This window comes from Ambystoma mexicanum, chromosome 3p (assembly GCF_040938575.1).
Source record: "Ambystoma mexicanum isolate Mex_15411 chromosome 3p, UKY_AmexF1_1, whole genome shotgun sequence".
Classification (NCBI taxonomy): domain Eukaryota; kingdom Metazoa; phylum Chordata; class Amphibia; order Caudata; family Ambystomatidae; genus Ambystoma; species Ambystoma mexicanum.
The window spans coordinates 567,879,836-567,905,212 of NC_090925.1; the positions used below are offsets into that span (position 1 = coordinate 567,879,836).

Genomic DNA, 25,377 nt, shown 5'->3' on the forward strand with positions numbered 1-25,377 from the left:
CCTTCTCGTTCTACCCGCACTGCTTTTATTGGGGTGCTGTCTATTCTAAAAAGGAAACCCTCAGATTTCCATTTGTCTTCTGGTAATGTGGAGTTACTCGTTAGTGGGGGTTGTAATGGTGGTTGCCCACCCTCGGACAAGTGCAGCGTTGTTTCGCACAGTGTTCGTAATCGAGCCAGTTCTGCCTGGGTGGATGTTAACACTATTTCTAGATCTCGAGTGATGGGCCCTGTGGGCGCAGGAGTCGTGTTTGATGGAACATACGGAGGAGGTGGTGCAGTGACCGCTGTTACTGGTGTACTTGACGCTGGCACATACACAGGGTCTGCGTACCCTTCTGCAGATCTTGTAAACAATGGGTATATTTTCTTTGGTTCCTCCCATTCTTTCCCCTTACATCCTCCTTCATCATTTGGCATGGCTGTGGGCTCTATTTCTTTTTCCTGTTTATTTGCAGGGGGTGTTTCCTCGAACATACTCCACAAATCTAGCACTTCTCGTCTATTCTGGAGTTCTTTCCCTTTGCATTTTGCCATTAAGTAAGTTGCTGCATGGTCCAATATCCCTTTGTCAAAAGACACTTCTTCTGGCCCTATATGAGGTGACCCCACCCCCTTGATTTCAGTTACCCATTGCCCATGGTACTTTTTTGTTCGGTCACTGTACAAGGGGAGGTGCTTACAAATGTGCAAAAGTGGCGTGTCTAGACCCATATTTGTCAAAGGGCCTTTTCTTTCTATCCTCTGTCCTGATTCCTCTCTACCGTGACACTTCAACCTCCAACGTATGAATCACAGTTTTTCAGTTTACTTTAAAACACTACTTGTGCATTGTCATGCAAGATACATGATAGTTCCTCTTGAAAAGAAAATCCAGAGGAAACAATTTGGAAATGCAGTATCAAGGGTTTTATTATACCTGATACATTTATTACTGTGTGAGTTTAATCACAATTTTAATCTGCGCTCAGGCAATTAATTAACATAGCAGGACAAAATTTAAAATCACATTAGTTCCATAAAAAGCATACTATTAAATCATTCACGCATTCATCCACATCCATACAACATACATCAATCCACTCATAAAAAACATCAATAGGTACAAGATAAAAACCTATAGTAAATATATATCAATTCATCAGCAATTCAATTGTTATACAAAAAGTATTTTGTGCAAAACAAAGTGCACAGCCACAATGGGTTTTGTAGGTGGTCAACAATCGGGATAGGTCAAAAAGATCTTCACAAGCGGCCTTATCCCAGATATCTCTACCGGTTTCGACGTATTAACGTATTAACGTATTAACGTGATTTGTGTTACGTCTTCATCAGGAGATTACAAATAGTTTTCTAAAGAAGAAAGAAAGGCATAAAACCATAAGTTCCCTATGTAAATAAAGTGGGTAACTTAGAAGCAATTAAGAAAGAAAAAGAAGGAAGAGGAGTGCAAATGCTAAAACAGACAATTCCCCCAAATATTGGTAAGATTCCACAAGGACCTGATATTATTATCTAAAATTAAATGTATGAGCACCAAGACTCATATCTACATATTGGTGCCGTGACATGGCATAAAAAGCCTTAGCTTGAAAAGGCATTATGTGAGGCCGCTTACCTGGAGCTGACTACCGCCGAAAAGATTGCAGAAGGTCCGCGGGTAGAACGTAGCACTCAGACTTCCTCGGGGGACTGTTACAGCGCATCCACACACCATGAGAGGTTGGTGCGCCCAAATAACACGTACAGCCCAATCACGTGACCGCAATTGCGTCGCGAGCTGACGCGTCCTCTTGGACGGCGACTGCAAAACGTAAACGAGACATGATGCCATGGTAGCAGTGCTTGCCAAGCACAACACTCGAACTTGCTCGGGGGGCCGCAACAGCGTATCCACACCACATGACCATTGGTGTGCGCACACACCACAATCAACCCACTCACACGCTCGCACTGCAAGCCCATCCGTCCTCATGGATGACGCCTGCAACGCATAAACGAAACGTGCTGCCGTGGTAACCACACTTATTAAGCAATCACCTCTGAAAATGCAGAATGTGCAGTGCGACCTGGCTGAGGATAATTACTTATTGGCAAATGATGTGGGCTAATTCATATCAGCACCATATGAATTAATAATAAAACATATGTGCAATATATGAATAGATAGTACATCTTAATGGTCTATTAGGGGTTTTCCAAGTGTAATTATATGTGTACCTAGAGACCAAGGCTCCAAACTATTCAAACCCTGTATCAGGGTCTTTTGGGAGAAGACAATGTGCAGTGTGTCCCAGCAAAAAGTGTGCTTGTTAGCAAAAAATATAACCCAGTTCATATATGCATCATATGGATATACAATATATGTGCAACATATGAATAGATGGTATGTCCAAGGGTACATCCAAGGGTTAAACAATTGAGAATGTTTATATACCCGAGTGCAAAGGCTCCAGAGTATTCAGCCCCTGTGTCAGTGTCTTTAAGTTAAAGATCCATAATTCTTCCTTATGAGCTAAGTGTTTTAGAAGTTGGACATAATGGATCACCATGGGGGCATTTAAGTTACAGGTTTTTATCTTTGAGCGATGCTCATTGATACGAGTACTGACTTCCCTTGTGGTTTTACCAATGTACATTTTCTGACAAGGGCACAGAATTACGTAAATGACATTTTTCCTCTTGCAGGTCGTAAAGGTACGAAGGTCCCAGTTTTTATTTTGTATGAAGAAAGAGGTTGTTTTTTTAGAAAATGTACAGGCCACACAGGTACTGCAGGGGTAATGCCCAGTAACAGGGTTCTGATTGATGTCACGTACAGTGGGTGGTTTGGAATAACTTCTACTGGCACAAGTAATTTTGTGTTTCAAATTCGTACTCTTTTTGAATGCAAAAAGAGGTTTAGGCAAGGTGGTTCCTGATGCAGTAAGAATGTGCCAATTTTTTAGTGTAATTCCCTTGATGGCTTCACTGTGTTGCCAAAAAGTTGACACACAAACTAGTTCTTCCTTTTTTTCTATCTGGGGTTTGGGTAGCAATAAAGCCTCTCTATTTGTAAAGCGGGCTCTTTTTCTAGACTGCTTTATAAGCTTTCTCGGATATCCACGTTCCATGAGTCTTTTTTCCAAAATTGTGGCATGTTTTGTAAAGTTATTAATATCTGTACAGTTGCGGCGAAGCCGCAGAAACATGCCATATGCAAAATTGACTGGGAGGCTGGCCGGATGTTGGCTTTCATATTTAAGAGTGGTATTACTTTCAGTTGCTTTTCTGTGTAGTTCAGTGTGGAGGCAACCTTCTTCAGAAAAGATAGATAAATCCAGAAAAGCAGTTCTGGAGGTAGAATACTCAAAGGTGAAATGAATATCCACATCTACATTGTTCAGCCATTCCACAAATAACAACAGTGTTTCCAAGGTTCCCTCCCAAATCATAAATATATCGACGATATATCTTGATTTGTGCTCTAAACGGATTGGAACTATGCAGGACTTTTTCTGCCTCAAGTAAGGCCATAAAGATTATTGCCAGGTTTGGTGCAAAGGTACATCCCATGGCCGTACCCTTGCATTGTAGAAAAAAGTCTTCCTTAAATTTGAAAAAACTATTGGTCAAGACCAATAGATCCGCTTTACACAAAAATTCTGTAGGGACAGCATGTGGTGGCAGTCGCCTATTTAACATTGTTCGTAAGCTGAGGATTGCTCTGTCTTGAGGTATATTAGTGTATTAAGCCTCAATATCTACGGAACCAATATTTGTGTGGTTGGATGAAATGGTCTGAATTCGACAAGATTAATTACATTGCGTGAATCAAGTAAGAAAGTGGGAGTTGCCATGGCCAAAGGTTTTAAAAAAAAGTCAATATACTTAGATATCGGCTCAAGTAGGGAGTTCTTTCCCTTTGTATTTTGCCATTAAGTAAGTTGCTGCATGGTCCAATATCCCTTTGTCAAAAGACACTTCTTCTGGCCCGATATGAGGTGACTCCCCGCCCTTGATTTCAGTTACCCATTGCCCATGGTACTTTTTTGTTTGGTCACTGTACAAGGGGAGGTGCTTACAAATGTGCAAAAGTGGCATGTCTAGACCCATATTTGTAAAAGGGCCTTTTCTTTCTATCCTCTGTCCTGATTCCTCTCTACCGTGACACTTCAACCTCCAACGTATGAATCACAGTTTTTCAATTGTTTACTTTAAAACACTACTTATGCATTGTCATGTCAGATACATGAAACATAAATTATTGAACATCTTCAGAGGATAAACCAACGAATATATTGACAACATCAAAAAAGAACATGAAACACTCTAAAATGAACCCATATGCCCCTAATCCCCTTTATACTCAACTGTGGTTTATCTTCTCGCACACTCAACACTCACAACACCCCTGCCCCTCCTGGGCCTACCTCCACAAGAGTTATAGAATGGTAAAGATAATAAATACTGCTATTTCCTGAGCCTACTAAATATACCAGGCTCCTACTTTATTATTTTTCCTCACTTATTTCCAGCACTGGCCGGGGCAGTGCTTCACAGCGCCGCCTTCTACCCTCTTTCGGAGCTAGGTTCCAGTATCTCTTCTTATTTTCTCACTATACTCTTTTATAAAAACCTAAGGGCCATGAAAAGAGGAAGGTGCTTCGTTTTCAACAATCACTCCATTCAATCACTCTCAACCCAACCCTTGCGTGTTACCCTTAATTAATCTGCTCCATACCTTCCCCTTTCCCTCCTTTATTTCCCCTGGTAATCAATACTCACATGCCCGTGGTATTCCAAGAGCCTCCGCCACAAGTGGGGGCCTCCCTGTCGTGGCCCTGCCCGGCTCCAGCGAGCAGTTGGGTATTCGCCAATCCAGGATCCACAACACCTTCTTCACTGAATATGCATTTTTGTTTGAGCCTGGTCAGCCGTAGATGGGGGTCGGCCCTTCTGGGAAAGCACCAGCTCTCGCCGCAGTACGGGGGATGTCGAGGAACATCACATCTGACAGTCACCAAATGAAGGCACCCATTCCCCGACACAATATCCGAAACCTCGAATAATGGACACACCCCGCTAGGGAATAAGACCAGGTGATAAATTGCAAGTGGAACACAGTTTTATATAAGATTAATTGTGCATGCAGAGAACTCTGCTGCCCAGAGAGCGCTTGCCAAACATTACATGGGCAGCACATTATAAGATGAAAACATGTCACTGATGACGCCAAGCTATAAGTACACAATGCTACAATATCATTGGTGAGGCACATTAGTACAATAAGCCTTCTTAGGTGCTGGCCAGGTTGGATTGGCGGTTGCTTGGGTGTCACTCCCTCAGCACGTGGGTCAGCTGGGCTCATCTACGCGGGGTGAAGGCCATGCCGGTAAAGTGATACATTTCCTGACTGCCTAAACTAGAATAACAGGATCTGAGGGCATGAGACAAATAACCATCATAAACGTTTGGCCCGAATAGGAGTAATTTCAAAGCTCACTAACAGGTTATATATCTACATTGTACCCTTTGCACCTTGGCACCCATAAACCTAATACCCTGACCCAGGTGCCCGTTTTGGGGGGTTTTGATCTACCTGATGCCTCATGATACAGATAGACGTGTTAGTTTTAGGAAGAATATATTGGTGTTTGGGATTAGGGCTATGGGGTGTGTTCTCCTCTGGTCACTGTGAGGGGTCAGATGTGTATCTGTATCAATGATCAGAGGGGCCTGGGCCCAGCGGGTTATGGCAAAGCAGGGTGGGGTTCGAGGGAGCACAGGCAGGTTGGTGGAGATGCATATTCACAAGGGCAGGGGCCTGCTCCTGTCTCACACAGTGCAGTGAGCTCATCTTCCATCTGGGCAATACTAAGTATTGCAACAATAAATGGCTGGTCTTCCATGAGAACAGAGTTCGTTTAGAGCTGGCAGGAGGTGGGGGTGGCATGGGCTGTTTGTGCGAGGCGCTGGGCAGGTGGAGAGATAGGTTTCTAGAGATCAATTTCGGGCCTAGTAAAAGATGGCGCCTGGTGTGTTACAAGAATAGGTCTTTCAGCTTCAATAAGGCTTGGTTACATGATTCTTTTGTTAGCAATGAAAGGGAGATAATGCAGATCACGTGTATGTGGGAAGGGGGACTTCTCCCCATCCAGCATAAGCAGGATCCACCCATGCAGGGATGGCGAGTGGGGTGGGAGAATACCACCTCTCCCTCAACAATATGCATGTTGTGTCAGGTACTCATATCTCTTTATGTTGTTTTCTGTTTTTGTACAGGTGATGACGCGGCAGATGAGGAGGAGGCGGGGAGGTAGGGGGAGGAGGATGCACAACCATCCACCAGTGCAACCTGGGCTTTGGTGCCCGGTGAGAATCCCCTCCTGCTGCAGTCTGTCCTCAGCACGACTGCAGACTCTTCAGATGGTGCTGCTGAATCTGATGTGGCAGACATACTGAGGGACATGCAGGGTTCCCCAATAGGTAGTTCGGATGCCATGGAGCTCCAAGAGTTCCTTGCGGCTGCTGAGTCAGAGGAGAGCCAGGAGACCCTGGGCACAGCAGTGGGAAGCCCTGTGTCAACGATGGATACGTCATCTGCACGATTGCCTTTGCCCATGATGGAAGCAGCAGCAGGGGCTGGTGTCCAATGGAGGGTTGCAGACTGCCAGTCAATGACTGCGACGGGCCTGGGCTCTGGCATCCAGTGGTCTGTGGGATGATTCAACCCACTTTGGCTCCGCCATGCGGCATCACTTTGTTCTGATGGTACCGGAAACATCAAAATGTCTGCAAAACCCGTGTGCGCGCCAAAACCTCTGAAAATCGCGCTTTGCAATGCCCAAAAAGATGGCTGCCCAATCTGTCATTCATGTTGTCAGTTGTGCAACAGAGATCCCACTCCTGAAACATGTCACTGGGCTCCAAAGCATGTGAAGATGGAGTACAGAAGGAAAGGCCTTTCTGGATGAAACCCAAAATCTTGCTTAAAATCCTTTTTTCTTTGTTGCTGAAACTGCAGAATGTCGGTACAGAACACCCTCAAACATCCAGAATTCTTGCTGGGTGCTACAATTCACTTAGTGCGAGAAACTATTGTGAACTTACAATGTCCTGAAAAGCTGAAAGCATCAAGGAATTTCCACAGCAAAAGTGGCTCTGTGGATCTGTCAAAATCTGGGCGCAATACCCACGGCCGCCTGAATGACAGCTGTCAGGGGCCTTCAGGATTAAAACTTTAAACATGTATAAACTAAAATCTAATGTTTGCAAGCTAAAGGGCCTGTTATTGAGAGTAACCCATCTTGTAATTGTTTGATTCCATGGTTTAAAATCTTGAAGAAGTATTTAGCTGTGATTTGATCCCACAGGTTTGTTGTATGCTAAGGGAAAATTCAACAGAATTAACATTTAAATTTCAGCATGGCTAAAGCAACCAAACTGGAATGACAGCTTTCCTCACAGAGGCAAGGCCTCCCCCTCCAGCTTCCTCCACCAGGAAATCACACCTAAATGATAATTATAGGGTGTGGGACGAACCTGGGCTGCAGTGGGGAAGGAAACAATGAACAGCTGCAAAGCAGGAAAGGCTAAGTGTAAGGACCGTCATAAAATGGCCTCTGCCAAGAGAACAGGGAGGAGATTGCTCCTGAACTGAAGGGAGACAAAAAGAGGTGGAGACAAACAACCATCTGTGGCTAAAAATTCACAAAGAACATTTTGTTTAAATACATATAAACTGCCACTTAAAATTGTCAAAACACAAAAATAACATCATTGTAAATCTAATTTTTGGCTGCACATTTCAAGAGGTGGCAAAATCGTGTGACATAATTTGGAGGGAAACAGCAGAAAATGTGATTTTACACCAAATGTATTTCTGCTAGAAATATGAAACATTATACACTATCTAGTGAGTATCTATAGATAGAAGTGTGTCACTAGCCTATGTACCTTGCTTAGTTCATTCCTGTCTTAAATCCATCCTATCTTGTCTTCAGAGCCTGTGTTGTTAGAAATATTTTTGAATTGCATGAACTCTCTATCCAATCCCTCCTATCTTCCTCCTGTGCTAGTTTTGTTAAAAATATCTCTGCGCTGATCTTTTCCATCTGAAGAAGGCAGAGCATTGCAGGCAGTCGCCCTGATCAAGTGGCTGTGTTCCTGTGTGGGATTCATTGTCTTCATACTTATCCTCTAGTGTAATAAATCCGTTTTGTCAATTTAAAAGTGCATTCCTGTTCTCCATTCTTGCGCCTATCTCGAAAAAAACAACCTCCACTAAAACGTCCATAATATCCTCAATTTCAACTTGTGCTTGTAGCTAACAACCACAGCTTTAAATCGCATCTAAAACCGCATCCCAAATCCATACAGTATTCCCGTTATCACGATTATCGTGCAGTGAAAATTTTGCTGCAAACTTAGTTTTAGGGAAATTCTTACACATGTAAAACAGCTTATGATTGCTCCCATCCTCAATTTTCAGATTTCAAATTGTGTATTGGTATCAAGTCATTGCTAGTGTTTGTGTGCAACTATCGAAAGTGGCTTCCATAACAATTTCAGCAATTTAAAGCATATTTGGTGTTTTTGCCCAATCCATTCTCAAGATAACTTTAAAAGCCATTCAGACTGCTTGACAGTCAATTCTGGTTTCTCTTGTGTTTGCTGGGGGAAAGTGGGATTGTCATTTTGTTCGAATTCTGCCATTCCTCAATACCTGCTCTCTCCTCCTATCTCGTTACATTGTCTATTGGGGGGTGAGGGGTGTGCAGGGGGAACCTTTAACAACCGTGCTATTTGATCTACACACACACACAAAAGTATTATTTCTGTGCTGAATTGTTTTGCTCATTATTACTCCTTGTGTATTAAAGGGATCATTCAGTGTGATATCACCCCATTGGTGATTATTGTATACCCATCAAAACATAGTGTGATTAAAGTGTAAATACATAAATAAATATTTTTACTTTGCAAACAAGTCTGATTCCTGGTTCAGTGTGACCGGGGGGGGGGGTTCCAGGAAAGGGGCGTGATATGAGTGGTACATCGTTCAGAATAAAATAACTTTTAGACATAAATAAATAAGGATTTCAGTTGTGCATTACACGCTAGGCATTGACCTGCGTGTGTGCTGGATTGAAATCACTTACATGTCGAAGTGGGCGGGAGCGGTCGGGAGAGGTGCTCCTCTACTTTTTTAATTAAGTATTACTGTTACTATACTTTTATTTAAAAAAGAAACTGTTCCCGGAATGGTTTCATTTTAAAATAAAACTTTAGGAAGAAGTTGAAACTTGGACTTACAGTGCACTGCACTGAACGTTCCCCTAAACAGCAGGCACATGTGTTTTGGAGTTTGTATTGTGCCTGTTTGTATTGTGCCTGGGAGGGCTGGGGTGTGATGGGGTTTGTGTGGAATGGTGCAGGCGAGCAGGGAAAATAATTCCACTACTTCTGGGTGGGAGCAGCAAATGCTGCAAGCGAGTACCCAACATGGCGAGGTCCTGCACGAGATGGCCAGCAATCTCCATCGCCTGACTAATCTTGTCATCTCCACAACAGCTACACGGATGGAGTATTTGGTCTACAGGGACCATCAGTGGCAGTTGATGGACACCTTGAAGGAAACACTGCATGCAGAGATGGAGTCCTGGAGGCTCTCCCACCGTCAAGATGCAGTAGCCCACATCAAAAGCCTGCATGCAGATATGGTGTTTCTGACAGAATCCCTTCATAGAGATGCCGTAGGCTAGAGAAAAAGTCTGCAGTTTGAGATGTTGGCATCTAGGACATTCCATCATCAAGACATGGACACCTTGAAGAAGTCTCTGCATGATGAGATGTTTGCCACAAGGGACATCCACCACCAAGAGATGGCCACCCTGAGACAAACTCTTGTCCTGCAGTTGGAGACGTCATGAGTGAGCACACATAATGACTCTGTATCAACTTGTGATGAACATAATCAGAACCTTGTTGCAATTGGGTCCCTCCTGAATGCATCTGTCTCATGAGTGGCCATAGCCAATGAAGAGCAGGCTTTGGCAGTGCATGATCAAAGTGCAACAACACAGGATCCACCACAGGATAACAGTCCCAGCGGAACCATGCTACTTCTTCTACCTGTGCCCCGGTGTCCTTGACCCCGTTGAGGGGGTATGATGTTTTCTTTATATACATTTTTGGTTCAAATATGTGGAACCCCACCCCATCCTCCAGGGAGGAATTATTTGAATTGTTTGCCCCCGTCCAAAAAGGACCTTTTTCCATTCTTTATGTTGCCGTCCAAACTGGAATCAATTTGCTTTGTACCTCTGTCCAAGATGAGCTATTTTTCATTTTTTCTGTCCTCGTCCAGGGTGGACTTTATTTGATTTTGACCCCTGTCCAAGATGGACTCCTTTTCCTTTTTTATCTGGTTAACTCATGTCATGGGCCATTGCCCCCTGGAGGCCATTTGGAGTTGGAGGACTGGACATGCGCCTCTTGCACAGTGGAGTTAACGGCCATGGTTTTGTGACTGCTACATCCTAGCACATACAGGTGCAGATTACAATCTATATTGATTCTCATATGTACAGTCTGTATGACTGACCCCTTTAGCTGGTTCAAAACAATGTCCTATGTTGTTACAGTTATCTTGCCTCATCCAGTGCCTGCAATCCCAGACAGGTCCACCCAGTACCCTTTTTCCACCCCAGTTCCCATTCCCTCTGCTGGACACTGCCCCTGCATGCCCCAGTGCACTTCCACAGTGGTGAGGGAATCACAGCAGAACAGCTGTACCAGCAGGTAAGGTTGTGCACTGTCAATCATGTTCAAGGCTGGTAACGTTTTCATCCCAATAATGGCATGCAGTGGCACACGTAGGGTTTGCATGGATGATGTGATTTGGTGATGTTTGTGTGATGGTCATTGCTGCTGAAGATGTGAGTTGGTTCACATATCTGTGTGTGTGCATGTCTCTTGTCTTGATCAGCCAAGTATGTGCTTTGGGTTTCTGGTCACACATCCCCAAAGAACTGCAGACTCAGAAGGCTGTGCTATACTCCTTGACCGATCAGCAGCATTTGAAAGTATCTAGGAGCTAGTCGCAGAGGTAGGATCAGTCTGTGCAGGTCGCTACCCTCTGTGTGCTCCAGTATCCAGAGACTCTACAGTCTGTCTACCAGCTTCATTGCCGCTTGTGGGAGGACCCATAAGAACTTCCTCAGGCCGCAGAGCGGCCGCGGAGTTAGTTGCAGAGGTAGGATCAGTCTGTGCAGGCCGCTACCCTCTGTGTGCTCCAGTATCCAGAGACTCTGCAGTCTGTCTACCAGCTTCATTGCCACTTGTGGGAGGACCCATAAGAACTGCCTCAGGCCGCTAAGCGGCCGCGGAGCTAGTCGCAGAGGTAGGAGCAGTCTGTGCAGGTCACTACCTTCTGTGTGCTCCAGTATCCAGAGACTCTACAGTGTGTCTACCAGCTTCATTGCTGCTTGTGGGCGGACCCATAAGAACTGCCTCAGGCCGCAGAGCGGCCGCGGAGCTAGTCACAGAGGTAGGAGCAGTCTGTGCAGGGCGCTACCTTCTGTGTGCTCCAGTATCCAGAAATACTACAGTCTGTCTACCAGCTTCATTGCTGCTTGTGGGAGGACCCATAGAAAACTGCTGCAGGCCGTGGAGCGGCCGCAGAGCTAGTTGCAGAGGTAGGAGCAGTCTCTGCAGGTCGCTACCTTCTGTATGCTCCAGTATCCAGAGACTCTACAGTCTGTCTACCAGCTTCATTGCTACTTGTGGGAGGACCCATAAGTGCTGCCTCAGGCCGCGGAGCAACCGCGGAGCTAGTCGCAGAAGTAGGAGCAGTCTGTGCAGGTCGCTACCTTCTGTGTGATCCAGTATCCAGAGACTCTACAGTCTGTCTACTAGCTTCATTGCCGCTTGTGGGAGGACCCATAAGAACTGCCTCAGGCCACGGAGCGGCAACAGAGCAAGTCGCAGAGGTAGGAGCAGTCTTTGCAGTCCGTGTCAGGACTGCAGGACCAGCAGACATGCCCCGCCCCCTCCTGCGATTAGCACCTATGCTGACCAACAATGGGAAGGAGAGGGTGAGAAAAGATGTCTACGGAGCTCAAAGGCTCAATCTGGGAGAAAGGATACGCTAGTGAGCCTAACTCCACAAAGAAGCCACCTGCAGTCGGCACCGCCGAAGTTATGCAAACAGCTCCTGGCACATAGAGACATAGTAATAGCCGCATCTGCTCTGCCACCTCCAAACATTCACACGCATACTGCAGGGCCGCCAAATGAGAACAATACACAGACGCCTGGGGGCGAAGAAGCAATCCATGCAAAGGATCAAAGTCACGCAGATGATACCCCCTCCATGAAAGACCGTCAGATGATACCCCCTCCATGAAAGACCGTCAGCTGAGTCAGGCTGCAGACACACCTTTCACTCCGGGGGCTGCAGGGCCGCCGGAGGCAAGGCTTGCCCCCGCCAAACTACTGGCTGTTGCCTCAAGGAGCGAGGAAGCGTGCAGCGCAATCAGGGACCCAGACAAGGTCTCCGCCCTGGTCTCTCTGCCCACTGCTAACCCATCAGCGGTAAACACAAACGTCGAGAGTCCCCCCCAACATCCAGGGAACTCAGAAGAAACAGTACACAAACCAGGAAATTCGCCACTTACCTGCTTCCCTTTCCGCGGCACACAGGATCAGGAGGATCTCTCCCCCTGCACTGAGCTGCAGGCAGCGGGTGCCGCATACGACAGCGACTCATCCACTGGGGGCGGGGCTGTAGACGGCGGCAAGGCCCACAGAAACGTATGCATTTACAATGCAGAAACGCAAATTGAACAGGACCCACTGCAGGCAGTTGGTGCCGCTGGCGGACCACCGACTACGGCTAAAAACCAACTCATAAACACTGCAGCTGATCGGCCTCATTTGTCAAAGGGAAAAACAGGCGACCAAGAAGCGGAGAGTAGCATAGCAAAAGCCAAGGCTAATGAGCAACCACCAAGCGAACTCCAGCTCCTAGACAAATCGGGTACCTACCATCCAGTGCCTGGTAAAATAATTCCAGCCCACAGGAGGGGGAGACTTCAAAGAAAACCACAAATAATCATACAAAAAAGACTTTTGCAAAAATAGCGCAACTAAATTCCCTGAAAGACTTTTTCAAAAAACAGGGGAAGAGAAATCACGATCACTTGGACAAACTCTCTGATGCAGAGATTCATAGACACGGCGACGCATTCAGCTGAGAACTCATGTAGCTCTGTCACTAAGGATAAACCTCCTGCAGAGCCAACACACCCTGCCAGCTTGACCAGAGAGGAAAGCATACAATTTAAGGAATCGCGATCAAACGATCAAGAAAAGGATAACACGGCAGATGACTCAGATACAGCTCAGGGGATCACTACTAAAGAGATATTACCAAGAAAAGGGTCCTCGCTGAAAGAAAGAGTGGTGGAGCAGCCAGACCCAAACGAGAGGCCCCCACGGCCAGCTTCAGGCAGAAACAACTTCCAACACCTGATGGGGGACTCGGAAAAGCCATATGTCATCATCAGCCCCCATTCTCACGACAAACCTTCAATACCGTCTCGCAGGAGCAGCCGCAACATTTCTAACCATCTGTCACCTCCAGGGCGAGCCAATCAGGTCTCTTCGCCAAACACATTACATAGGCGTCAGAGTCTCGGAAATCATTGGCCATCAATACAAAAGGACACTCCTATGAAAAAACCTGACATGACTACGGTCATGTCAGCCATCACCATCGCGCTGGCCCCCTTCTGCAAGCTATATGAGGCCATAAATGATAACTTGAAAGATCACTGAACGATGGCTGTGATGATGCACACAAAACTAATATATTTAGAAATATACATCCTCGCGATGGAAAAAAAGATCATCACCTTTAATAAAGACACCAACTGCTCCTCGCCCAACGAAAATGACTCGGGAGACCTAAGAAACATCAAAGACCCAGGTAGCAAAAAAGGTAATTCAAAACGACCACTTACATAGCCCAAAGCACCCAAACTGAGCAGGAAAAACAGCAGTCGGCAACAAAGAAGGGCCTACATTGGGAAAATGTTAGCATATTCAACTCCCAGCATGGCAATAACCCGGCAGGAAGCTCCACACTACCGGAGGTCTTCTTTTTTAAAGAAAGTTCACCAAGAAAATGCACCACAAAGGCAAAGGCCCAGAAGGTGGACACTACCGAGAGGCAAAGAACCGATGTGTCTAACAGTGGCAAAAGCCCTATCGAAAAAAACCAAAGGACACAAGAACCTCAAATGCAGAAAAAGCAAGCGCTTCTAAAATTACATGATCCAACAGGCACTCAAATGAGGCACGTAGGGAAATTTTGCCCGGGAATATTGCCAGAAAAACACAATAAACCGGGGTTAAGGAAAGAAAAAGAAAAGCCGCAATCCAGGGCAGACCTAAAAGGGCTCACAACGGAAAAACAGCCGCTGAACCCTGCTATGAAATCCTCAAGAATGGCAGACAAATTCCTTGCTGATACGTCCTCCATGAATATTTCACAGCATCTGAATGACGTCTCCGAAGAAGCCCAAGAGAGGACAGCAATGGCACAGACAACCAACAAAGACACACAAATGTCCCAGATTGAAAAGGTACAATCCATAAAAACACATAGTTCAGAGAGACAAAGAAAACCTCAGGATGACGCCTCATACAGTAGGAGAAACCAGTGAAAAAATGAGAGTAGCAGAGGCACGAGCCTCACAGGCAGAATCGCCCAGCGGTCGCCACCTAAGTGAAAAAAAAAGCACTCCAAAATATGACAAGCAAAAGAAGAAAACTGCAGAGAAGAACTTCAATCGGGAGCCTTCAAGAAACAGCAACTCCGGTCGATCCGGGGGCGGCCCAAAAGAAAGATATCAGAGGACTGAAAAGTCTACTGCTCGAGACAGACGACCCAGACATGAAATATCAGAACCAAGGTCGGCGACGCTGACCCTGAAATTAGAACAAACCTCAAGGAACAATGAGGATATTGTGCTCAATAGAAGAGCAGTGAGACACATCTTCAGTAAAATCACCATTCTGAAAAGTCTAAAATCAGAGGGCTACGCAAGGGTCGAACCACACCACAGAGGGACGATTGCGAAATCTTACATACACGTAGGAGCCGCCGCCCTGCCGCCTTCAATCAAAAAACTCTAGACGAATTGTCCCTACGCGGCTTCTATCTGTCAATACTGGCAAAATCTAGCCGAGCTTCGTCCGACCGGTGACATAGGCAGCAGCAAACATCCAGCAACAGCCACTATAATTCCAAAACGGAAGATCTGTATAACACCAACAGAATGCCTCGACACATGGTTAAGCCGACAGAGTCTAGGCAACTGGGCAACAGAATATCAACCTTCTCAACTAAGCCTGTTCCAAGGGGGGACAGGGTGCCAAATAAAACCGTCACTGAGGGCGCTACAGATGTCACCGCCAACAAACAACACCCCCCAGAATGGGGCCTTTGGCACAACAGCTGATTCACCCATAGTAAAATGCCTAGACAACTTAGACACCACTTCAGTCAAACCATCAAAGTCTGCTGCAAAAAAAGTGCTGCTCTCACCAATGAAACAACTGTGGGCCTGGCTGCCAAAAACGTTGGCGTCGCAGAACAAAAAAAAGCAATTTGCTACCGACGGCATAGAGGTAAAACCGTCGGGGACGCTAGAAGATCCTTCTCAGTCGACTACTACACTACACCTGGGCTCATGGAACACGCGTGGACATCAGCACTTGATGCAAAAACGAGGTGTAAATCTGAACGACTTCGATATCTTGGCCCTCCAAGAAACGTGGCTATCTGAAACACCATATCTTGACGGGTTCAGCATAGTAATCTCGCCAGTGAAAAAAAGCGCCTTGGGTCGTCCATCAGCAGGAATTCTACTGGCGGTCTGCTCAGGAAGAGGCATCAGCATCCAACGGACACTGTCAGTCTCTTTGAACCATCTGGCAGTGCTGACAAGCTTGTACAAAACCTAAACTGTGTATTGCTGCGCAGAAAGCCCAAATGCACGCCAAATGGAGCCAAAGCTCAAATAGTTAGTGATTGACACATACATACATTTTTACTAATTAATAAGAGTAAACTAAATTAGTCTTTTTCAGAATCAATTCTCAAAGCATTATTACATCCTATTAGGGTTTAATCATTCAATGCAAAATGTACATTTCAATAGACCAAACATATAGATCATTATCTACTCGAATATTTTGAACTTTGATACATTTTAATAAACCAATCAATATATTTCAGAAAAAGAAGATCTCTAACAGAATTGTCTTAATCAAACAACATAAAGGCATAACATAGGCATAACCAAAATCATCCAATTGTTACAGTGTTTGCATAACAATCATCAGAGACAAAAGTCTCGTGGGGTGATCAACTCCCTCTAGGGGGGCCTTTTACGGGTTAAATACTCAGTCAACCCTATCCAGGGAAGTCCTTTGGTTATATAAGTGACCAACGCGTTTCGGATCTAATGATCCATCTTGAAGGTGGGACTTCTTTCTTCCTACATACGAAGAGTTATTGGAGATGAATAATCTCCTAAATTCATTCCCTGTGGAAAATTCAAAAAGGACAACTATTAAGTTGTAACCATTCATTAAACTTAGTTAACTGGCTAAAATCTCAAAGGAGGCTGGCATCACTAACCTCTTACGGGGAATAGTTGGATTCCGAATTGTAACCTGCCAAAGAGAGGAAATTCACTCAGGTAAGTGTGTTCTGCTATACAGGTAAATCGTTCACATTTACGTTGCTTTCAGTGATCTAGACCCATAAACTCACCCAGTCTTCAAATGAAGATCTCTGGAGACTAGGAAGGCAGCAAGGCAAAGTCAGCAGGGCCCTAAAAAAGTGGAATGTTCTAGTTCAGTTAAAGGTTCAGTGCGCCCATTTACAAATTGTCAGGCAATGGGTAAAACACCTGCCTGAAGTTGTAAAATAGCACGTAGCCATCCGTGGGTTATTAAAATTTGGGAATTCGTGTGTCTCATCAGAAATTGAGGGACACTTCATATGGCTAACAGGGAGCCAGTAATCTGGTTCACTCGCTCTACTACTTGGCGTACTCACCAAATGTTAAAGACACTCCGTGTGCGCCTACCGCTGCTGTGAGCGTGGCGCAATTCTGTTTGGCACTCATAGTTGTCTCGGCAACCCGGCGCATGCGCACGGGGCCGTCGAGTGTCGGCCATCTTGGTGGAGGCGTACGGCGAGAGCGCCGTTCTCAAGGTGATGTAAACAAAATCTTGGCAGGTATCGGTGTACTGCTCAACCTCAATCTTAATTGTCTTTTGCAGAGCAGAAGGAACACGTAGGGAAAGCGGGTTCCCCGGCTCACTAGGGTGAGTAGTAGAAGCTGTAATTTGTCGTAAGTGATGCGAGTGGGGGCACAACCGCCGCTCATAAGAATCCGCGGGGTGCCCCCATCACGCATCGAAATTAGATTTTTAAACTAAGGGGTATAGGTTGGGCCGTGTTGATGCCGCTGCTAAGGGTGAAAAGAGGTAAATCGCGGGTCTAGCATTCAAAATCAAATGATAGATTAACATGAAAATTCCAACTTGGGATACAGTGTCAATACAAAAACAACTTACATGTATGCCTGTTAACAACAATCTCAAAAAACCCAGAAAAACAATGAGCCCAAACATCAATTCGAACAAAACAGTTAAAACTCAATGAATTACCAACATTATTCAATTAATCAGTTACATGCTGTTAACTCCATTCCATTACAGCATGTTTACAGCGATATGGTGAGGACTAATACACAGCCAAGGATAGTGATTAGTAAAATACCAGTCTCAGAGATTACTTGATGAGGTTTACAGAAAGCATATTAGGTCCAACTCAGTGTTCATACCTCGAGGGCTCAATGAGTCCAAAAGTTCAATCCATAAAATTTCACGTTGGGCCAATTTACGTTGTACATCCCCTGCTGACAAGCTGGACCATGTTAACTCTTAAAAGCAATCGAGAAAAAGAGCTATCGGTTGCAATTATCATCGTTTACTGGAACCCCAAAACTATAACGGATGAATGCTTCTTAAAAACCATCGAAAAGACAGTTGACTCGCTCTACGCTGAAATCGACGTGTCTCATATCATAATTTGTGGAGACCTGAACGCCAGGTGCCCCTTACCATCGGAAGTACCGAAGCAAGGAACTACGCAATCGGAAAAAAGAGGAGCACGATGGTTGGAGCTGATGGAGTCACAGGACTGCTTCAACTTTGGACAAGCTTTCCCTAACCCAAATCACTGGCAAATGTGGGAAAGAGATATCACAAGCGCGACAATCGATTACATATTCGTATCTGAAAATATGCTGAAGCTGGCGACCTCTTTTGAAGACATAAAAACTGCTGCAAGCGATCACAACCTGCTCAAAGTGACCTGGGTGATGTCAAATCGAGCAGCACTGAGGAGCGAACCACAAATCGAGTGCAACCTCCGAGGGACGCAACTAAAACTAACAGAGCCAAGAATAAAAGAGTTAACACTCAACTACCACAAGCACCTGACTGGCAATAATTTGCTAGCTGAGATAGAACCGGACTACCAACCGCTATTGAGCCCATACAAGACTAAGATAAGGAATAAACCCGCACTGAGGGACCCCATTTTGCATCATTACGACAAGCAGCTGGTAGCAGAAAGAGCCGTCTTGAGACGCTTAAGACGCTTAAGATGCTTAAGAAGGAAGGCAAAAATCACAAACTTACCAGCGGCGCAAAGGGAACTAAACAAAGAAGCAAAGTCTTATAAAACATGGTTAAGAAACCAGCGAATCACCCTATACCAAATAGACTCTGAAGAAATGCTGAAAAAAATGGGGGGCAAGAATGACGGAGATTTCTGGACTCTGATTAAGTCACCAGGAGCACACACCGAGCCTTCCCAGTCGAACAGTGTGAGTGAAGCCAGCTGGATAGATCACTTCACGGCACTCTTCAAAGGACCATCAGAGACGGGACACATCTACAACACTGAGAGCAACGCTGGGCGGATTGGCCATGCAAATAAAGAGGACATTCAAGAAGTTTGTTTTGTTTTATTATTTATAATGCGCAGATGTACCCAGGGGTATCAGGGTGCAGCATTTACAAGAATATGCGAAGCTTAGTTACAAAATATAAAATGTACATATTGACAATGGGAATATATACAAAGCATAATGAGGGAAACAGGCAATGTATACAGTATATACAAGAGTACAAAGTAGGCACACGTGGTTACAATGAGTGTGGATAGCATGAAGGGATAGCCTTGGCACTTAGCTATCTTGGTGGTCCTTCGATTTCATCCATGAAACTACCTTGGATCGGAAATTCAGGTAGGGCATGTCTACTCTAAGGTTGGGAGGCGGAGGAGTTCCACAGTTTGGCTGCTTTTACCGGGAAGGCGTTACACCCTATGGTGGCAAGTTTGAAGTTTGGGACAGAGAGGCAGTCTTTTATGCAGTTTTGAGTGGTCTCGAGGAAGCTTGTCTATGGAATCTGTTAATCAATTAGATCGGGGAGGCATTGTTAAGAGATTTGTAGGTAAGTGATGCCGTTTTTAGGAGAATTTTGTCTCTAGTGGAGAGCCAATTGTTCTGTTGGCTAAATCCCCGAGATGTGCTCTCTTCTGGGGATGCCTAGGGCTGCTCTCAGGGCGTTATTCTGGAGGGTTTGTAGCTTGCTGGTGGTAGCCTTGGAGGTTCCCAGGTAAAGGGCATTGCAATAATGAAGGCGGGATAGTATAAGGGCTCTAGCGAGTGTGAGGCAGCTAGTGTCTGACAGAAATGGTTTGGCTGCACGGATTAATTTGCACGTGTATGCAGATGAGGATGCCAGGGAACTCAGTTGTCTTTTGAAGGAAAAGTTAGAATCCAAGTAGAATCCCAGTGTTTTGACCTCCTGTCCAACTTTGATGTTGTTTCCATCTATCATGAAGGAGTTGTAGGCCGGGCTAAGTTTCTTTAAACTGGACGTGGTGCCCAGGACGATAAGCTCCGTTTTCTCATCATTCAAGCATAGTCTGTGAGTGGCCATCCATGCCTGAATGATGATATACACCCGATTTAGCAAGGCCAAATCCATAATCTCCAGAAAGCGGAAGAAGGTTCTGGGTATCATCTGCGTAATTAGTGTAGGTGATACGGAGATGATCCAAATTATCGAAAAGGGGCTTGGTAAATATGTTGTACAGTGTGGGGGAGACGCAGGAGCCCTGTGAGACACCACAAGTGATGGTTATGGGGTCTGCTGCAGCAGTAGGAGAGAAGACCCTCATAGTTCTTCCGTTAAGGAATGAGGTGATCCAGGTAATGGCCTCGGGAGAGAAGTGTGCTGCTGTATGGAGGTGTGATCATAAGGCAGAATGGTCAACCAAATTCGAAAGCTGCAGATAGGTCAAGGAGGAGGAGTAAGGCAACTTGCCCCTTGTCCCTGAGTGTATCAAGCTGGGCTTTCAGGTCAATGAGTGTAGTTTCAGTCCCGTGTTGAGGACGGAACCCTGATTGCCTGGATCCTAGGAGGTGGTGTTCTTCCAGGTGCTTCTGTATTTGTACATAGGCAACCTTGTCTAAGATTTTTAGTAGGAAGGGAACAGTCGTTATGGGTCGGTAATTTGTCGGTATGGCTGGGCCAAGAGTGGGTTTTTTTAGTAATGGAAGTATCCAGGATTGTTTTAGATTGGTGGGGATGGAGCTAGTGGGGAAGGAGGCATTGATCAGTTTAGTGATGAAGGGGGAGAGGTCGCGGGCGGCATCTTTGATGAGCTGTGCTGGGCACAGATCTCCCTGGCAATTGGATGGTTTCAAGGACAGGATAATTTTTTCTACGTCAAGAGTGTTGACTTTAGAAAATTTGAAGCGGATGAGATCTGTGGTCGTGAGCTTGTCCAGAGTTTTGGATGGGAGAGTGTCTTTTAGGGCAGCTTTTTTGCTAGAAAGTTTGCTTTGAAGGGTCACGATCTTATTTGCCAAGGCATTTTGAATTTCTGAACACCAGGTTTTATCTTTGGTGCAAGTATCAGGGGGTAGTATGGGGGTTTCTACTTCTTTAAGTATAGAGAAGAGTTCTTTCATATTAGATTTAGCTTGGGATATGCAAGAGTCAAAGGAGGTTCGTTTAGCCAGGTGAATTTCTTTTTTATAAAATGTGGCTATTTTGGAAAGTTTGAGTTTGTTTGCGGCTGAGGGGGATTTTTTCCAGGTGGCCTCGCAGTTTCTTTTTTGCTGCCTTAGGTTTTTGAGGAATGGTGTGTACCATTTGTTAAGGTGCGTTTTTGGTTTACTGGGTCTGAGTTTAAGTTGGGCGATGAGGTCCAACGAAGTAGCCATGACCTTGTTGTATTCTTCAACCAGGATCTCTGGGTCCAAGTTATCGGGGAGTGTGTTAAGTGTGGGAAGTAGATACGGGATGAGTCTTTCTGATGTAATGTTCTTCTTGTTTCTGGTGAGAGTGGGGGGGGCGTAGTCATGGGTGGAGGTGGAGGTCTGTCAGTGAACAACAAGAACGATACCAGGCGGTGGTCGGTCCAAACTAGTGGTGAGATATTTGTGATGTTAGCTAGGCAGTTATGGTTGGCCACCCAATCAAGTATTCTACCTTTCGAGTGAGTGGGTGCCATACTTCTTTGCACAAAGCCTAGTTCAGTAAGAGTGTTAACTATAGTGCTGGCTATTTGGTCTGCCGGGTGAGAACTTGAGACGAGCTTTTAAGATTACTGGATAGAATGGCATTGAGGTCTTCATCAAAGGTGCCGATGGGGCCTGGCGGGCGGTAAATCAAATGGATATTGAGGGTTTGGGTATTAGTAAGTGGGACTTAGACTGTGGGACTTAGACTGATAGTGTTTCGCATGAGAGGACATTGGTGGAAGTTGCTAGTCTCATGGTCAGACTACATTTGTGTATAATGGCGACACCCCCTCCTCTGGAGTTGGGGCGATCTTGCCTCAGGATCGAGTAGTTATCTGGGACTGCTAACATGAGCATGGGGCCTGCTGCAGGGTGTAGCCAAGTCTCAGTAATAGCAAGGAAATCAAGATCTTCTTTAAGGATCAGGTCTGCGATTTCTGTGGCATGAGCTACTAACGGTCTGGCGTTGATCAGGGCTCCCTTGATCTTAGGGCTGTCTGTGTTTTTAGTAGTAGTCAATTTGACATTTGTCCTGTGTTGATTCGAGAGTGCCCTGCCTGGGAAGGTTGTGAGGGGGTCTGGGGATGAGGTTGTAGGGTGGATTAGAAGTTTTAGTGGAAGAACTAGATCGAAGCAGCTGCTCTTTGGAATTCTGTGAGGTGGGCAGTGAGCGGGCGAGAGGCTCATAGATTTTAGCTAGTCTAGCTCTAAGTCCTAGGTTACTATCTGTGGTAGTACGAGGGAGACTGGTGGGTAGCAACTGAGTGTTGTTTTTGTCTAAGTATGGCGCCTGATTGTTAAGCGTGGTTGGAGAAGGCATGTTGGGTAGATGTGGATCCATCTTAAGCTGTATTACAGTGTTTAGGAAGATGAGGACCCTATTAGCACCATGGTCCATGCCGGATTCCGCCATGGTGGATGGTGGATTTACCGCCACATTCCAAGGTTGGCGGGGCGGTAAATCCCCATTCACCATTGCCCCTTCCCCATTCCCATTTTTGCCCCATAGGGCTCAATGGGGATGGGGAAGGCGCTAATTACGGCACCGTAAATTACGGTGCCGTAATTAGCACCAAGGTCGCTTAGCGCCTTGGACTTTAACGCCTACAAAAAGCAGGTGTTAAAGTGGGAATCTGGCGTTAAGGGTTTAACGGCGCCGCAGCCTTTTACGGCGCCGTTAACCTCTTAATGCCAGGGTTGTAATGAGGCCCTTTGAGTATGAGGTGGGTGATATAACTAGAATGCCTAGAGTACCACCTAGATTAGAGATACAAGGCTAAGTTGCTAGAGATGATTATGGTGTCACCTAAATAAAGTAAAGCAGTGTGGCTAGCAGCAGTGTGTAACACCTGGCTGAAATGCATAGAACACCATCTAAGTTCGAAGTATAACAATGAGGCTAAGATGCGTAAAACACCATCTAAGTTCAAATGAGGCAGGAGGTCTAAAGTACATGGAACACCATCTAAATTCGTAATATGGCAATGAGGCTAAAAAGACATGGAACCATCTAAATTTGAGATATGGCAATGAGGCTGAAAAGACATGGAACACGATCTAAATTCGAAATATGGCAATGAGGCTAAAAATACATGGAACGCCAACTAAATTAGAAATATGGCAATGAGGCTAGAATGAATAAAGCACCATCTAAGTTCAAATGAGGCAGGCGGGCTAAAGTACATAGAACACCATCTAAATTCGAATATGGCAATGAAGTATGGCAATGAGGCTAAAAATGCATGGGACGCCATCTAAATTCGAGTATGACAATGAAATATCGCAATGAGGGTGTACACACACACAGAGTTTACAGTACCAGTGGGAGGCGCAATATACTGAATACAATAAACTGCCCTTCGATATCGTGGGGTGGCAAACTATGTTTAGAACAGTATGCTTCCAATAGTGCAGCTAGTGGAGCAAGCTGTCCTAACATTTCTTGGGTGGCTATGTGAGGTATGCACTGCATATACGGAGGCGAGCCTGCAATGCTCACACAATATGCAGAGTTTGTCGTGCATGTTTGATTGCCAAGGATACGCTTTAAATGTCTATAGTAGTATTCTCAGGTCAGAGTGTGGGTCCAACTTTGTACCTGTGGCGGACAAAGTCACAGTGAGTCAGAGTACTTACAGGGAGGTGGGGGCCGCTCGTCCGGCCGCGTTACGTCGCAGACAGGAAAGACAGGCCCTTTGGCTCGCCCTTCGACTTACGCCTATCGGTGAAGCCAGGGGGCGGGTGTAGGGTGCTGCAGCCAATCCGAGGCTGGGGCAGCTGCTGATCGATGCAGGAGCGGCTCAGATGTTGCCAGGAAGTGCGGCCATTGACCGCGTTGGATTCAATGGAGGACGATTGCCGGATGAATGCCTGGCCAGTGATGTGGGTTCCGAAATGGCAAGCGAGTCCATTTATTGTGATAGTAGGCCCAATAGAATAATTGTGGTAGCGCTATCAGAGAAAATAATTTTTGCCCCCACCTTGCAGTCTAGCTCTCGTCAGGGGTGCTGGTAAGGGGTAGAGAAGGCTCCTGTCCTCTCCTACCTGCACGGCTTCTCAGAAGTCATATGCAAATTAAAAGCTTTGCGGGCCCCGCGTCCGGATTGAGTGACAAATATCGACCTCAAAAACCTTCCAGAAGAATGGTCCACATTCATCAGCATGGTTTTCAAAAAATGTGCCGCCGACAGATCGCTACCGAGGTCATGGCCCACTCGGTGGTAGTCCCAATCTTCAAAAAGGGAGATAGGGCAAATCCGTGAAACTATCGACCAATCGCACTCCTTGACACGATCGGAAAAGTGTTCAGCTCGCACCTTTTACGGGATTTTCAATCCTGGGTCAAATCTGCCCCTCTCAATGACCCATTTCAAGCTGGATTTCAAAAAAATTCTGAGACCATCGTCAACATTATGATCCTGAGTATCCTCAAAAGCAAAACTCAAGAGGGGACTACACAGTTGTACCTAGCATACATAGACCTCACCCAAGCGTTTGACATGGTAGATAGACCATTACTATGGGCAAAACTCTTGGCCGCCAACTACCCAAAGAAGATCTTGGAGCCTATAAATGCCCTCTACTCGGGAACATCGATGCGGGTGAAGCTGAACAGAAACGGTACACTATCAGGCAAAATCCCTACAACAAGAGAGGTGAAGCAGGGCTGCCCCCTGGCACCGGCGCTGTTCACAGCCTTTATAGGTGACTATAAAGACTCGACAACAACCGTGAAACCATTTCCACCAGAAATTGGGGAGACACTGATCCAAAGAATGCTCTACGCTGATGATATCACCTTGCTTGACCAAACACTGATTGGCCTTCAGCATCAACTAACCAACTTATCAGACTACATAGAAACCAACAAGCTGCAAATCAACAAAAAATAAAACAAGATAATGATTCTGGAGGGAAAAAATAAACGGGCCAACTGCATATCATGGCAATTGGAAAACATCAATATTGAAGTAGTGTCCGAATTCAAATATCTGGGGGTCATGCTGGACAACACTTGCTCAGAAGCGAGCATGCAAAGGTTCATCTGGACAAAAGTGAGAACACTGACAACACAACCCGCATGTTGGGCAACAAATTTGGCTGCTTCTCTCTGATCCCCCTACTCAAGTACTATAAAGCGAAAGTGGTCCTGTGCTTGATATACGGTGCAGAGGCACCGGATACCGGATGAGATCTGGGAA

General features: G+C 45.6%; 1 long non-coding RNA gene across 1 annotated transcript; it reads right to left on the reverse strand.

Annotated features, from left to right (window-relative positions):
* Nucleotides 1–973: 973 nt before the first annotated feature.
* On the reverse strand, nucleotides 974–12,738 carry LOC138579569 (uncharacterized). Its single transcript, XR_011304078.1, has 4 exons — nucleotides 12,662–12,738; nucleotides 4,767–5,063; nucleotides 1,618–1,803; nucleotides 974–1,352 (listed from the first exon to the last, which is right to left on the reverse strand). It is a non-coding gene; the product is annotated as an uncharacterized lncRNA (long non-coding RNA).
* Between the last annotated feature and the right edge of the window lie 12,639 nt (nucleotides 12,739–25,377).